Genomic DNA, 15,502 nt, shown 5'->3' with positions numbered 1-15,502 from the left:
TAAAAGAGTGAATTTTACGAAGATACTTCAATGGCAAGTGATGTAAGTATTAGGTTTGTCCATTCACTTGTTTGTTCATTTGTTATGTTTGTTTGTATACTTAAATGAATCTAACATGTATCTATCACATATGTAGCATTTAACAATATTCATAGAAAGACTCGAAAAAGCTCACAATCCAAACATAAAAAAAAGATATAATCTGCTAAAGACCATTTACCTTACCCCTTATTTCTTTGTGAGTTTGAAAACCAATGTTTCTTTTATTTTACTACCGACTAACAAAAACGAAATTGTAAACGTTGATGACAATATGTCCTATGTTTGGTCTCAAAGTGACAAGGTATCCATTGGACAATGTTGCGTACGTAGCAAACATAAATTTGGGTACCCAAAGTGACCTTAAATTCGATTTATGTTGCAGATCTTATTTCCTGTCTATTGAGGCAATAACCATTTGGGTTCTTTGGAAAATGAACCTAAAGGCATAGGAGTTCAAGTTGTATAATTCAATTTGTAGCATTTGTGAACATAATAACGTTTGCAACATAGTAAGTTAAGATTACTTATTGAAACATGATCTTATTACTCTCTCGTACTCAATAAGTTTAATATTTTATTGTAGACTAAATTTTTTACAAGTTGGATGGGTTGCAACTGCTACTTTGAGTGGATGATCTCACTTATGGATGGTATTCCTCAGCAAGAAAATAAGTAATTATTTTGCAATTAATGTTCTGTACATGTTGTTTTGAAATATTTATGTTACAATTATGATTGTGGTATATTTTTTTTTTGTATATGCAATACTTGGGCAGAAACGATGAATTGTCCTTTACCATTATACGTATTTATATGTCCTTGTTTGTGATATTTATGGGATGTAAGTTATATTAGTTATTTGCTAATAATCCTTTTTTATAATTTTGTCACAAACTATAAGAATCGTATGATCTCATTCTATAAAAAAATGAGGAAGAATCCTAAGGCAAAGAACAAAAACAATGGAGGCTATAGAGATGAAACTACGAACAATTATGAGTTTAAATTTATTTTTTATTAATATTATAATTTATGAATTGTCAAACTTTAAGGACATAAATTATGATTTTTAATTCATTTTTTAAATATTTTATATTTAACTGAGCCAAAACTTATAGTTGATTAAATTTTTCATCCTCACACTAACTTAGGTTAAAATCACATATCTTAGGTTAAAATCACATATAAGGAAAAAAGCTTATTTATTATTGCAAATGTCTCCAACTTTGTTCACAAAACTGTTTTGCAAAAGTCACAAAATTCTTTAAGTTCCCAAAACTTTTTTGTAGAGTTTTGCATCCTTGCACCAACTTAGGTTAAAATCGTATATCTTAGGTTAAAATTACATATCTTATATTGAAATCACAACTCTTCTTTTGCAAAATTGTTTTCAAAAGTCGTGGCCCTTTTTTGAATCTCTTCTTTTGAAAAACTATATTAAAATTGTATATATTCATCATTGTTTGCAATAATGTGTAGCAAATTTCTAAAAAATCACAATTTTTCTTTCACAAAATTGTTTTCAAAAGTTATAAAAATTCTTATGTTCGCAAAACTTTTTTGTGGAGTTTTGGTATCCTCGCACCGATTAAGGTTAAAATTGTATATCTTAGGTTAAAATCATAACTCTTCTTTCAGAAAACCATTTTAAAAAATTGTGACTCTTTTTTGCTTTTCTTTTGCAAAATTGTATTAAAATCACATATATTCGTCATTGTTCGCAATAATGTGTTGCAGATTTTCAAAAATTGCAACTCTTATTTCACAAAATTATTTTTTGAAAGTTGTAAAATTCATTAAGTTCGTAATTTTTTTTTGCGGAGTTCCGTATCCTCACACTGACTAAGGTTAAAATTGCATATCTTGTAATGAAATCACAACTCTTCTTTCGCAAAACTGAAAGTTGCAACTCTTTTTTGTGTTTCTTTTACAAAACTGTATTAAATCACACATATTCGTCATTGTTTGCAATAATGTATTGCAAATTTTCCAAAAATCACAACTCTTTTTTGCAAAACTGTTTTCGAAAGTCACGAAATTCCTTAAGTTTGCAAAACATTTTTGTAGAGTTCTGTATCCTCTATCTTAGGTTAAAATCACAACTTTTCTTTTTAAAAAGTCAGGACTCTTTTTTACATCTCTTCTTTCGGAAAACTATATTGAAATCGCATATATCAATCCTTGTTCGTAATAATTTATTATGATTTTTTCAAAAAATTGAAAATCTTCTTCCACTATCCTTGTTGCGAAACACTTATGTTAAAATCACATATCTTGTATTGAAATCACATATGAGGAAAAATAGTTATTTTGTGTTATGAATGTCCCAAATTTCTTTTACATCACATATATTTGTCATTGTTCACAATAATTTGTTATGGATTTCCCAAAAAAATCACAACTTTTAATCATGATTCACAATAATTATTTTTAGAGTTTCCAAAAAATGAACCTGCTCATTCATACATTCATTTATTCAATCATTTATTTAATAATGAACAAGTGCATATATTCATTCATTTTATTTATTCAAAATAAACCAGTTCATTTGTTTCATTTATTCATTTTTCTCACTCATTCTAAAATAAACCTACTCTTACATACATTCATTCATTTATTTAAAAATAAACCTGCTCATACATACATTTAATCATTTATTTAAAATTAAACTTTCTCATATATATATATATATATAATCATTTATTCAAAAATGAATCTGTTCATACATACATTCATTTAAAAGTGAACCAATTCATAGATTCATTCATTCAAAATGAACATGCTGATTCATTTTATTCATTCATTTTGTTCATTCATTTTATTCATTTAAAATGAACCTGCTCAATCATTTTATACATTCATTCATTTATTCACATATACATTTATTCATAAAAAATGATATACTCAAAAATACATTAAAAAATGAACCTACTCATTCATACATTCAATAAATAAATAAAAATAAATATACTCAATCGTAGCTCCTTAGGCGTGCCTGTTGCTCCTCGATGACCCTAGAATAGTTATTGATAAGCTCAACTTGATTCCATGTAATAGAATCCATTGCAACAAGCATAGCCTTAACACGTGTTTTTTGTCTTGCACAATAGCTAACTCTGCAACTGGTCCACTTGCAGTCATTTTGTGCTTTTGACTCATCGATACAGAGTCCTCCTCCTCCTCCTCTTTAATGACCCTCTTTCTAGAGGGACTACTTGCAAAATGCTACGATTGAGCAACTACATCCTCATCATTGCTAGCAAGCACCATAGAGGACAAGTCGATGTCTTCATTATCGTCGGACCAGTCTTCAAGTTTAGAGAATAATAAGATGGGGTAATCCTTTGTCATATCCTTTATTATCAGCGGGATGGTTTTGCTAACTATGCCAAGATGATCGTGTGATTGTTGAACATAGTTAATTTGTCACACCACTCAGTTGGCCATTTAGCGCTCAACTTCATTCATGTTGTGCAACCAAATATTCAACCTCACGATGTCGTTTGCTTACACAACCACATTCTAATTCTCCTCCTACTGCTTCACATCTTCATAGGAGCACAACTTTACCTACATAACGAACATTCATTCATGGTTAGTCCTATATTGCATTACTTATAAACAAGTATAAAATATTATAAAAAATACTTACATTTTTCTTGGTCATTGTTCACAATAATTTTAAGTAATGGCCTTTGTCCATGTGATGACCAAACACTCTTCAATCAGTACCCACTTCGTTGTTTGACCAACTTCATATTACAATACATGAAAATTTAGGGACAATGTGACATCTTAGACACCTTCCAATAGATATGTGTTCTCATATCCAAACCTACAAAGATTCATACAAGGATTAACACATGTTAATACATAGAATATTACATCAAAAATGTTAAAAAATACTTTAATTTAAATCAACACTTTAGGTACAAATGAAGGAATAACTACCTTGAACAACACCAACATGACAGTGATATTCATTCTTCTAGTCCTCACACTACTCAGACTTGCATAAAGGTGTGCAAGTGTGATAACTCCCCATGCTTATTGTTCGACATGATTCAAGTCTATCACCAATTCAATATACGAATTATGGATCAACTTCTTACCATTGTCGATGAATATGCATGTGCCAAAGAAGTAGAGCAAGAATGCTCTCAATTCCTTATCTAAGATATTACAAGTATTGAACTTTCCTCAAACATATTATAGTTTTTACTTTATTCTCCTCGCCCTGCTAAGGTCAAAGTGACTCCTCAACCATAACTTTAGCTTTTCTCCTAGGAATGCATTATCCTTGGCTTTCAAATAAATATCATACATGTTTTAAATCTTCTCACCGATGTCCACTCGCTGGCTTTCCATGACACTTAAATTTAATGATTTGTGCCACGTCATCTAACATGATGATCATCTTAATATCTCTGATCTGAAATGCGTTGGTTATCATATTTCAGAATTGCACAATGGCCTCTATGAGTGGGTGACTAATGTTTCATGATGTGGTCTCTAAGAATTTTCGAAAATGCATATGATCAAGACTATCATTCACATCCTTCGATAGAGATAAGAACCACTAGTGGACTTGAAATCAGTAGAAACATTGACTGTGGCCTATACGATCACTCTCCTCGCCTTGCGACTCCTATAGTATATATATATGACAATTTAGTAAATGATTGAATATAAAATAGAAAATGATTGCAAACATCCTAGAAATATTTATATACAAAATAACAAATAACCAAAGTACCTGTCTAAGAGCATCGGACCTTCTCCCCGCTTTGATCTCTTCCTCGAAACTTGCACTTTCTTCTCTGCATCCTTCACTTTTTTTGTAGAGTTCCTCATTCTTTTGTTAAGGTGTCTCCTCCCATTCCCATTGCTGAGGTGTCTCCTCCTTCCCTCTATCATCCACACTCCATGATTGTATCTTCAGCTTCATTTATCCGGCTATTGAGGTTAACAACAACATCAAAGTGAATGCATGGGTCAAACTTCTTGTTCGCTGAGTCTCCCTCTATTTCCCCCTTCTTAGATGCTTTTGAGATGATAGGCAGGATTGTGACAACAAACTCTTCATCCTTTTTTACACATTTTTCTTTTGTTTTGCACCATCCATGAGTTATTAACTATAATTTGGCCAATATTTCAGAAGTTTTTGCTGCTTCTTTGGGTGTGGCTCATAACTAAGGCTATATTTTTTTATGATAAATGTCAGACAACTTGTATTTTGGCCAAGGAGCTAGCTCCCTCTCTATCCATGTTTTAAGCTGATGATACATAGTTTTTCTTCTTTGGCATTTCTTGCTATGTTTCAACACTAATTGGCGATGTAGGTATAGGCTCTTTAGACATAAACTTTTCAACCTCTATATCATATCAAACTCTACAAACTCAATACTAAGATTCACATAATTTAACCTTTGACATTAAAGTATACATGAGACTGGAGCCTCTACATGAAAGTGCTCATAGCCATCAAACAATGTTTGCATGTAGTCCAAAAAAGCTAAACTAAAAAACATGCTCAAAAAGCATGAAACAATTAATGGTATCATATAAGAAAAAGAAATTTTGCAATTCCTCTAATACTGCTATAATTTATCGAAAAACTTATAAAGATAGGTATACGAGAGAAGATGCAACAACTTAAGAAAAAATGTTATAAAAAAACTCATCAAAAATATTATGATTTTCAAAAAAACTCATCGTGATGAATATGGAAAACTTAACAATAAAGTGCTACCAATGAATCGTCAGAAAAAAGTGATTGAAAATAGTTGACGAAAAAGTGACCAAATTTTTTTGCAGTAGATCTAGAAGGGGACAAAAAAAACCCTAGAATATACAAAAATAGCCTTGGGTGCAGATAATCACTTTTTATATGCTCAAAGAGTCAAATTTATTCTAGTAGAAAAGATGCAAACATGAAAGAACATTGCAAATTTAGATATGCGGTTAAAGAAAGGAGAAAGGAGGTTCACAAAACTTTGGTATAAAATATGCAACTTTAGTATAAAATATGTGTTTTTACTAAGGTATTTGCAAAGTTAAGATCATAAGGAGGTTTGCAAAACTTGTTTTTGTGTACTTCATGAAGACTGCAAAAAGATATCTATGAATATATATTTAAGTAAGGGTTATAGAAAGAAGAAAAGAGGTATTTTACTAAGGTATTTTTTATTTTATGATTAACAAAGAAGATCGTATAAATAACATAATTTTTTTATGCCTCATGAAGTCCGTAAAAAAAAAATGTGTAGACCTCCTTCTAAGTGAGAGTTTGTGATACCGTATGAGCAGAGCGATATAACGCGTGAACCTTGTGAGTTTCACACATGCGAAGTGTAAAAGGTCCTAACAAAGTTGGATATTTGCAGTTTTGGTCATCGGGCAGATTTAGCAAATTGTGGGGTTTTTAGGAAAACGCATCATTTTTACCGTACAATATGGTCATCTTTTGAACTTAATTACCTCTAGTGGGAAGCACACTTCTTGTTTCTGAAATCAATTCTCTTTTACTTAATGTTTTTTTCTTGCTTCTTATCACTTCTTCCTAACTTTCTAAGTTTTTCTTATTAAAAAATAATATTTTTTATAAAAACTTACATGTTGGTTTTATATGGTCTTATATTTATGTTTTGTCATTTTTATTAGCTTTTGCCCACACTTCATATTGCTTTGAATGTGTTTCCTTTTCATTTTGAATATTTGCATAATCACTTTACAATTGTATCCCGCTTCACACTTCACACTATTTTTTTTTTTTATAAAAAATGATTGTATTATCCTTGCAAAATGATGTATTTTTTAAAATGCCCCATAATTTGCAAAGTCTGTTCCATGTTACAATCACGGGTGCCCCACTTTTTTAGAATATTTTTACTCTTTGCACTAGCGAACCTCATGAATGCTTACACGATAACCCGAAGTTGACTCCAAGAGAAATAATAAATGACATAAGTTATGAGGAAGGTGTTGAGGTTAGTTACAAACATGCATGACATGGACGAGAATTGGCTGGGGTGGTGATATATAGATCATTCGAAGAGTCCTTCAGGATGCTTCCCATTTATTGTGATCATTTGAGAATGACTAACCAAGGATCGCTAGGCGTCATCAAGATCGATTGGAAAGATCGATTTAAGTACCTATTTTTATCCTTTTATGGATCGATGGTGACGTGTTGAAAAAATTTTTGAAATGTATTTGAATTGAAGATTGAATTTTGTATATAACAAGTGTCACTTTATTAAAATGAAGTTTTAAATGTGTTTGAAATGAAGATTGAATTGTGTATATAATAGAAAACACTTTATTGAATTGAAGTTTGAAATGCATTTGAATTGGATATTGAATTTTATATATAACAGATGACTATTGAAATGAAGTTTCAATTGTGTATATAATAGGAAAATTCCTAGTTTGAAATAATTTTAAAGTGTGTTTAAATTGAAGGTTGAATTCTGTAATAATAGGAAAGTTTCCAATTTGAAATGAAGTTTGAAATGCGTTTAAATTGAATATTGAATTGTGTGATTTTTTTTCAAATATGCAAATTTCTAGGTATACATACAACTTTCCTTTAAAATAAGCGAATTTCTTCTTTTTGTGTGAAATTTCACAAAAGGATGAGAAATTCACATGTATACATAATAGGTCACATGTATGAAAAACATGCAAATTTTTCCTAAATTTGAGAATTTCCAACTAAATATATGATGTAAACTAATTTTCTCCTTATGTGTGAAATTTTGCAAAAGGATAAAAATCTGCACGTATGCAGAATAGATCGTATGTATACAAAACATACAATTTTTTCCTAAATTTGTAAATTTTTAATTAAATATGTGAATTTCCTATGAAAAATCACACACACACACACATATATATATATATATACAAATTTTCTACTTATGTGTGAAATTTCATCAAATATGCGACATTTTTATTTTTTATTTTACTGTTACAAAATAAATCCACATGTTTAACAATTTAATAATACGTACAAACAGAACTACATTTTACAATTAAAATTCATCTATAAACATAAAAGAACAACTATAAATTCTATCGACATAACATGCAAAATTACAATCAAGATTTTAAATACAATCACGAATGAACTTTACATCCAAATGACATTAAAGTTTTTGTTCGTTTTGTCAAAATTATAACCACATTTTTTATTTTCAAAATAGAATATACATAACCATCAATGCATACTCCTCAGGATTGCCCATATCTCAACTAACTTCTTATCAACATCTAACACCTCATCGTTCGATGCCCTCTCTTCCTCCCCCTCATCCATCCATTTGGCCTACTACAAACGAACCTTTTTCCTCTCACGTTTATAAAATTTCATCATATGCTTCTTGTAAATAAATACATCATTGTAAAAAAATAGTTATTAGTAAACAACTTACAATAAATTACAAAAAAAAATAAAACATATATTTGTAACAAAGCATGACATACAATATACTAAAATAAAATTTAAGTTTTTGCCTAAGCCCAAGTATTGCATGTACATTAGAAAAAATTTTTCATAATCATACTTATTACAATTGTATACCAAGTCAAGAACAGGTACATGTACGAATTGAGGTAACAAACATGTGCAAAGTAATTATGAGCTCGTTTGCTTAGAAATATCTTACACAATAGTAGTCATTCATTTAGTATAAACGTCATAGCCAAACTACCCTATAAAAAAATGAACCTACAATACAATATTTAACCTAACGAGTACTTAAAAAAAATAAACACATTATTGAATAAGTAATGTTATTGTACTATATCTTAAACATTTTAATCAGCAAGATCTGCAGACCCCATGGAATTCTATGACCTAAACTCCTACACTTTCATATCCATTTCCCAAAGAACCCAATAATAATTGTCCCAATTGACATGAATCAAGACCTGAAACATAAAACGAGTTTAAGGTCATTGTGCAATTAAAAATTTATATTATGTAAACATAAACGTTAAGCATACTTTGTCACATTCATAAAATGGATACAACCATTGATCAGTCTTTAAGCAATTGTGAGTCCCTTCTCGATGTTCTGGCATTTGGAACATTTGTTGTGAATGCAAATATTTACCGATTAGTATTATTAGGCGGTAGAAAAACAACGTAAACATCACTTTCAAGACTTCAAGAAATACAGGATACAATAAATGGTCTTTGTCAGTTTGTGTCATGCTTGCTTTTGCTTCATGTGTTTCTTTTGGAGTCTCTTTATGAATTGTTATAGGTGTTGTATCATTAAAATAAATGATACATTAATGTTAGATTTAAATGAGTCCACATACGAACATAACAACCAAACAACCAAACATGTGATATACTCACTTCACTCACTAACAATGTTTTTTCTCCAAACAAAAGCACTTTATTATATTTTGGTTTTTGCATATTGTCTTCATTCTCATTACTCTATTTTCGTCACCAATTGAAATTGAATATCAACATGTACATTTAAGTACCATTGGTTTATACATACATAACTCGAAACATTAATAATTATATCTCACTACCTTAATTATGTCTTTTCTTAAGAGTGGCATTGGGGCTGGTGACCTGAGATTGTGTCTTTCTTGTGTCACATCTATACACAGTATGTTTCACGAGATACCTAAGATATACACAACAGACATAAGACATTGGAACAGTTCATTGAAAAATACTATATAAATTATAAAAAAATAATTCATTAAAATCTACTAGCAAAATACTTTCCCAAAGTATGAGAAGTTGAAAGATAGAGAATGGCCATCATAGTAAAAAATTCTAAAGAATACAAGAGTGAAAAGAAAAGTTATCATATAAACAACTCAAATAGACGTCTACCATCGAGTATTACAAACCTTGGAAGGACGGTATCCAAGAAGAGAGTTGTCTATAGACCTATTACATACTTTATACAGTTTTGATAAGGTTAACATTACCTATAGTTACTGTAAAGCTTACTTTTTGGTTAAAAACCTAACACAGTTAGCGAGAGAGTTAATGACAAAGATTTGGAAAGATCAACCCCCAAACTGACACCCATTGACAGAAGGGCGATTTTTTGTATACAAATCACAATTATTGGATCAATAAACAAGTAGGGGTCTGCCTAACCCAACTTGATTATAAAAAAATAACAAATATATATATATATATGCAAAAAAACCTCAAATATAATAAACCCTAAACGGTAAATCTGATGCCAAATATTAAATAAAACATAGTGTTACATAAATAAAACATCCACAACAACAACCAAACAAAAACACTACAAGGTTATTAACTGTTCATATCTACATAAAAAAAAGTTTGAAAACAAAAATAATTCTCGAAAGGAGCGAAAAAACTAGCCAAAAAAGTTGATGAGCATCAGAATTAAGCGAAAAAACTTTTACAAGAATCGTTGCAAGGGTACAAAAGAGTTACCTCTCTTTTCGCACACAAATGAAAAAAAGAAAAAGACAAACATAAATGCCTATATATATATATAGGTAAATTTGTACGCTAAAATGAAATCTTGCATCACTTAAAAGTCGACATCATATGAAAGTCCGTGAATACCATAAACTTTTTATAAATTTTACATTGAAAGTAGGCTCGCAACAACCAACATGAAACTCTTGATGAAATTCACACTCTAATCGCCTATACATATACACGTAAATTCACATGCTAAAATAAAATTTTGTATTGCTATAAGTCGACAGCATGCGAAAGTCCATTAATTCTGCAAACTTTTTATGAATTCTGCATTAAACGGCAGACTTTCACAACCACCAACGTGAAACTCTTGATAAAATTTGCAAGTAACGGAGTTTTTTAAGTAATGTCATGATATTTGTACTATTTGTGTGAAATTTGTGATTTCTACGAAAATATCATGCAAATTTTGTTTTTAGTGAGGTTTAGTGAGATAGAAGAGCGTTGCAATGTAATACACAATAATTTGTAGACATTCACACATGCTATGGGTAAAAAGGTCCTAAAAAAGTTGAAAACCTGCGAAATTGGATATTGGGTGGATTTCAAAATTTATGGGGCATTTAGAGAAACATGTCAAATTTGTCATACAATACAATCATTTTATGATTAACCAACGAGATGAGACAAAGCAAGTTGGCTTACTTTACATTAAAGGAAATAATAGAATCAATGAAATAGAGAATTGTGTGACAATGATTGACGAAATAATATAATCGCTCTCTTGTACATATGAATCTGTAGATATGTCTGTCATAGTTTGTTTAATTAGTTAAAACCATGCATTAGATTTAGTATTCTTTGATGTTCAGATGTATCTTTTAGTCAACGACCAATATCACATTGAAACTTATGAAGATTCAAGTTTTTTTAATGATAACAACTCAATTCAAAGATTTTTTTCGTGAATAAGCAATGATCAACACATTTACAAATATAAATTAAGCAAAAAACACCTACAATTATGTTTTTTTAAAAGGGACCCAATCGGGTCCAAGGATGACCCTCTCCATCTCCATATACATACATATATATATATATATATATATATATATATATATATATATATATATATATATATATACATATATATATAGGTACTTGATGGGTTTTTCATTCTTTTTTTTTTTTTTAAATTCTGACCATAGAGATGTGATATATGTACTTGATTTTATATGGATTAGCTCTTGAAGCACTCAATTCCGACACATGGGTGGGTTTTTATAAGGTTCAAAAAATCAACGATCCAAAATATTTGTAAATTTTTGAGGCTCCAAACATCATCTTTTTCATCAAAAACACATGATCCAAGTGTAGATTTTTAGTAAATCGACCATGCCCAACACATTTATAGGGCCAAAACCACGTAAAAAGCACTGAAGAAGCCAAAAAACCCATCAAGCACCTACTCACTAATTATCTTTTTTATATTTATATGTATAAGAAAAATATATGATAGTTTTGTGCAATGCGACCACTCTTGTTTGTATGGATCTATCCACCAACTGGTTGATCTAACCATACAAATGTGTTCAAAATGGTTTATTTACTATGTTGGTTTTTTCATGTCAAATACATCATAAGATTTATGTTTGAGATAGTGAAGAATCAATGGCCCCATGAAAATAAGGGTGGTTTAAAAATGACATAGAACATCATATTTCAATCAACTTTAGCACATTAAATTAATAATAAATATAGCATTCTAAACATGATCCAAAGGTTAGATCTTGCTTTTGGAGCTTAGATCCATGCAAATCAAGTGTGTACCATCATAAGTTATGGTGACACAATACAACCCGCTCTTGAATCATCAAATTTACATGCATAAACAAAGTTTTTTTAAGGCTTTAAAATCAATGATTCATAATCTTCATAAATATTCAAAAATTCAAAAATCACATTTTTTCATAAAAAAATATATGATCTAATGGTTGATTAGAAAATTCACCATGCCAAGCACATCTACATGGTTGGATTTGCAAAAAAAAAAAGTGTTGGAAATGCCCATATTTCTAGTTCTCATATTTCAATTCCCATATTCTAGTAATTCTCTCTCTATATATAAATATGTATACGAAAAATGACCATATTGTACAATAAATTTCACACATTTTAACAAATGCCTCACACATTTCAAAATGTGTTCGATGTCCATTTTTGCAGGTTTTCAACTTTTTTAGAACCATTTTACCCTTAGCACATGTGAATGTCTCCTAATTTTTATGCATAACATCACAACACTTTCCTCGTCTCGCTAAATCTCACTAAAAATAAAATTTGCATGATATTATGAATATCACAACACTGCTTGTAAAAATGTGTTACTTGTGAATTTTGTCCACATTGGCGATTGTGAAAGTCTATCTTTCAATGAGAAATTCATAAAAAGTTTGCAGAATTCACAAACTTTTGCATGATGTCGGCTTATAGCGATGCAAAATTCTATTTTAGCTTATGAATTTGTATATATATAGGCGATTAGAGTACGAATTTCGTTAAGAGTTTCACGTTGGTTGTTGTGAAAATCTACTTTCGATACAGAATTGATAAAAAGTTGGTGGTATTCATGGACTTTCGCATATTGTCGACTTTAAGCGATGTGAGATTTCATTTTAGCATGCGAATTTGCTTGTATATATATATAGGTGTTTGTGTTCATTTTTTCCTTTTTTATATTTGTATGTGGAAAGAGCGGTAACCCTTTTCCCTCTAGAACCCTAGCCCTTTTTCATGTACCCTTGTAGTGATTTCTATGAAAGTTTTTTTGTTCCATTCTGATGCTCGACTATCTTGGTTAGTTTTTTCACTCCATTCTGACAATTATTGTCGTTTCTTAACTTTTTACTTTTTTTGTAGATATGAGTAGTTAATAGCCTTATAGTGTTTTCATTTGGTAGTTGTTATGAATATATTATATATGTTTCTCTATTGTGGATGTTTTATTTATGTAACCCTATGTTTTATTTAATATTGACACTAGATTTACCGTTTAGGGTTTACTATATTTAGGTTTTTTTTGTATATATATATATATATATATATATATATATATATATATATATATATATATATATATATATATATATATATATATATATATATATGTGTGTGTGTGTGTGTGTGTGTGTGTGTGTGTGTGTGTGTGTGTGTGTGTCCAAGCATTGAATAGGGGTTACAGGGATTATTGTGGGTTATTGGTTTTCTGAATGATTGTTATTACTGAATGATATATTGTGTGGTTGCTATAGGTAGATATGATGGCTTATGAAAGGTGTGTATTTTACTGCATCACTAAACAACCTATTTGGCAATCTATATTTGTCTTAAAAAACATCATCTATAAGGAATTTGTAGAATTAATTCCTGGTAAAACCGGATATGCGAAAGAACTAATGATCCTCCGATATAAGTGTTCTGCAAAATTAAATGGCCAACATATATGGATACATGTCTTGGATGATAATGATGTAGAATCATTGTTATAGTGGTGCTTTTTACTTAGTTGCTAGTAAAGGTAATCAAGAAGTCATTGTTTGTAAAGGTAAACAAGAAGTTGTTGGTTACAAAGTTACACAAGAAGTATTCAGAACTGATGTACAAGAAGCAGTCAAAAGTGATGCATAAGAAGCAGTTGATGAGAATTGTATCGATAATACACATCTATCTCGAGCATGTTTATGTATTGATCTCAGTCCTTTGAAGAACATCTCAGTGTCCTAAACAATTAACGATGAGAGGATTACTACAGAGGATGTGGAGCCACGTGGACAAACTAGTGATGGTGATCTTCATCGCAGTAAGTTGATGACACCCAGCCTTCTAATCCAAAGGATAAATCTAGGTTAAGGTTGTTAGACTTTCTAATTTATTCTTGAGCTGGATGTGTTATTTATGTTGTTAATCTTGAAAGTTGGAAATGCAAAAAAGTTGCACACATGAAAGCAAAAGGAGTGATATATATGATAATTTTTTATTTAGTTTGTGCAACCGATCAGTCAATTTGGGATATTAGAGATGACAACCACAATGGTGATGATGAGTACACCATGCCGATTGAGCAGGAATCAGAAACGATAAGAAATGACTACGATAGTGTGGGGCAAATAATGGCGGTTGAGAATGATGCACTAATGGCATTTGGGAAGTCAAACCCTTAGTTCTTGTTCAATTGTTTCTCATTCAATGAAGAGCAATTAAAAATCATTGAAGTGGAGGCATCTAAGTTGTATGACGAGTTTCACAATAAAAAATTAATGGTTGTAAACAGTTTTAGTAGCTAACAGTAGACTCAAATGATGGAGAAATTGCTTACGGTAAAAGGTTTAATAATCTTGAGCACTGTTGCGAGTTTTTAAAAGATTGTGTAATTAAGAATAACTATAAAACAAAATTCATAAAGAGTTGCAATAACAGAATGACTGTCATATGCATGAGAAAGAACCTGTAGACTATGGTTGATTGCTCTTATAAGATCCACTACACAAAGATCTTTCTAGTCAAGAGGTATGATAGGGAGCATACATGTGGTAGAATAGTGGGCAACCTCATAGTAAAAAAAGCGCCTTCCAAGTAGATTTCATGTGTTATTTATGGACGCTTGCACGATAACCCGAAGATGAGTTCAAGAAAAATCATGAATTTTATAAGTCACAAGGAAGGTATTGAGATTAGTCACAAACAAGTATGGAGTAGATGAAAATTGACCAAGGAAGGGGTATATAGTTTATTCAAAGAGTCCATCATGATGCTTCTCTCCTATTATGATGATTTGATGACGGCTAACCGATGATCGATAAACATCATAAAAATCGATCTTAAAGATCGATTTAAGTACCTGTTCTTATCCTTTTGTCCATACATTTATGGGTTTTTAAAAGGATGCCCTCTAGTTCTTATGGTAGACAACATATTCCTAAAAAAAAATACGTTGGTATATTGTTGTCAGCCCAT

The sequence above is a fragment of the Nuphar pumila genome, chromosome 2 (assembly GCF_984573655.1).
Source record: "Nuphar pumila chromosome 2, dmNupPumi1.hap1.1, whole genome shotgun sequence".
NCBI classification, from domain to species: domain Eukaryota; kingdom Viridiplantae; phylum Streptophyta; class Magnoliopsida; order Nymphaeales; family Nymphaeaceae; genus Nuphar; species Nuphar pumila.
Note: the sequence above shows the minus strand (reverse complement) of the source record.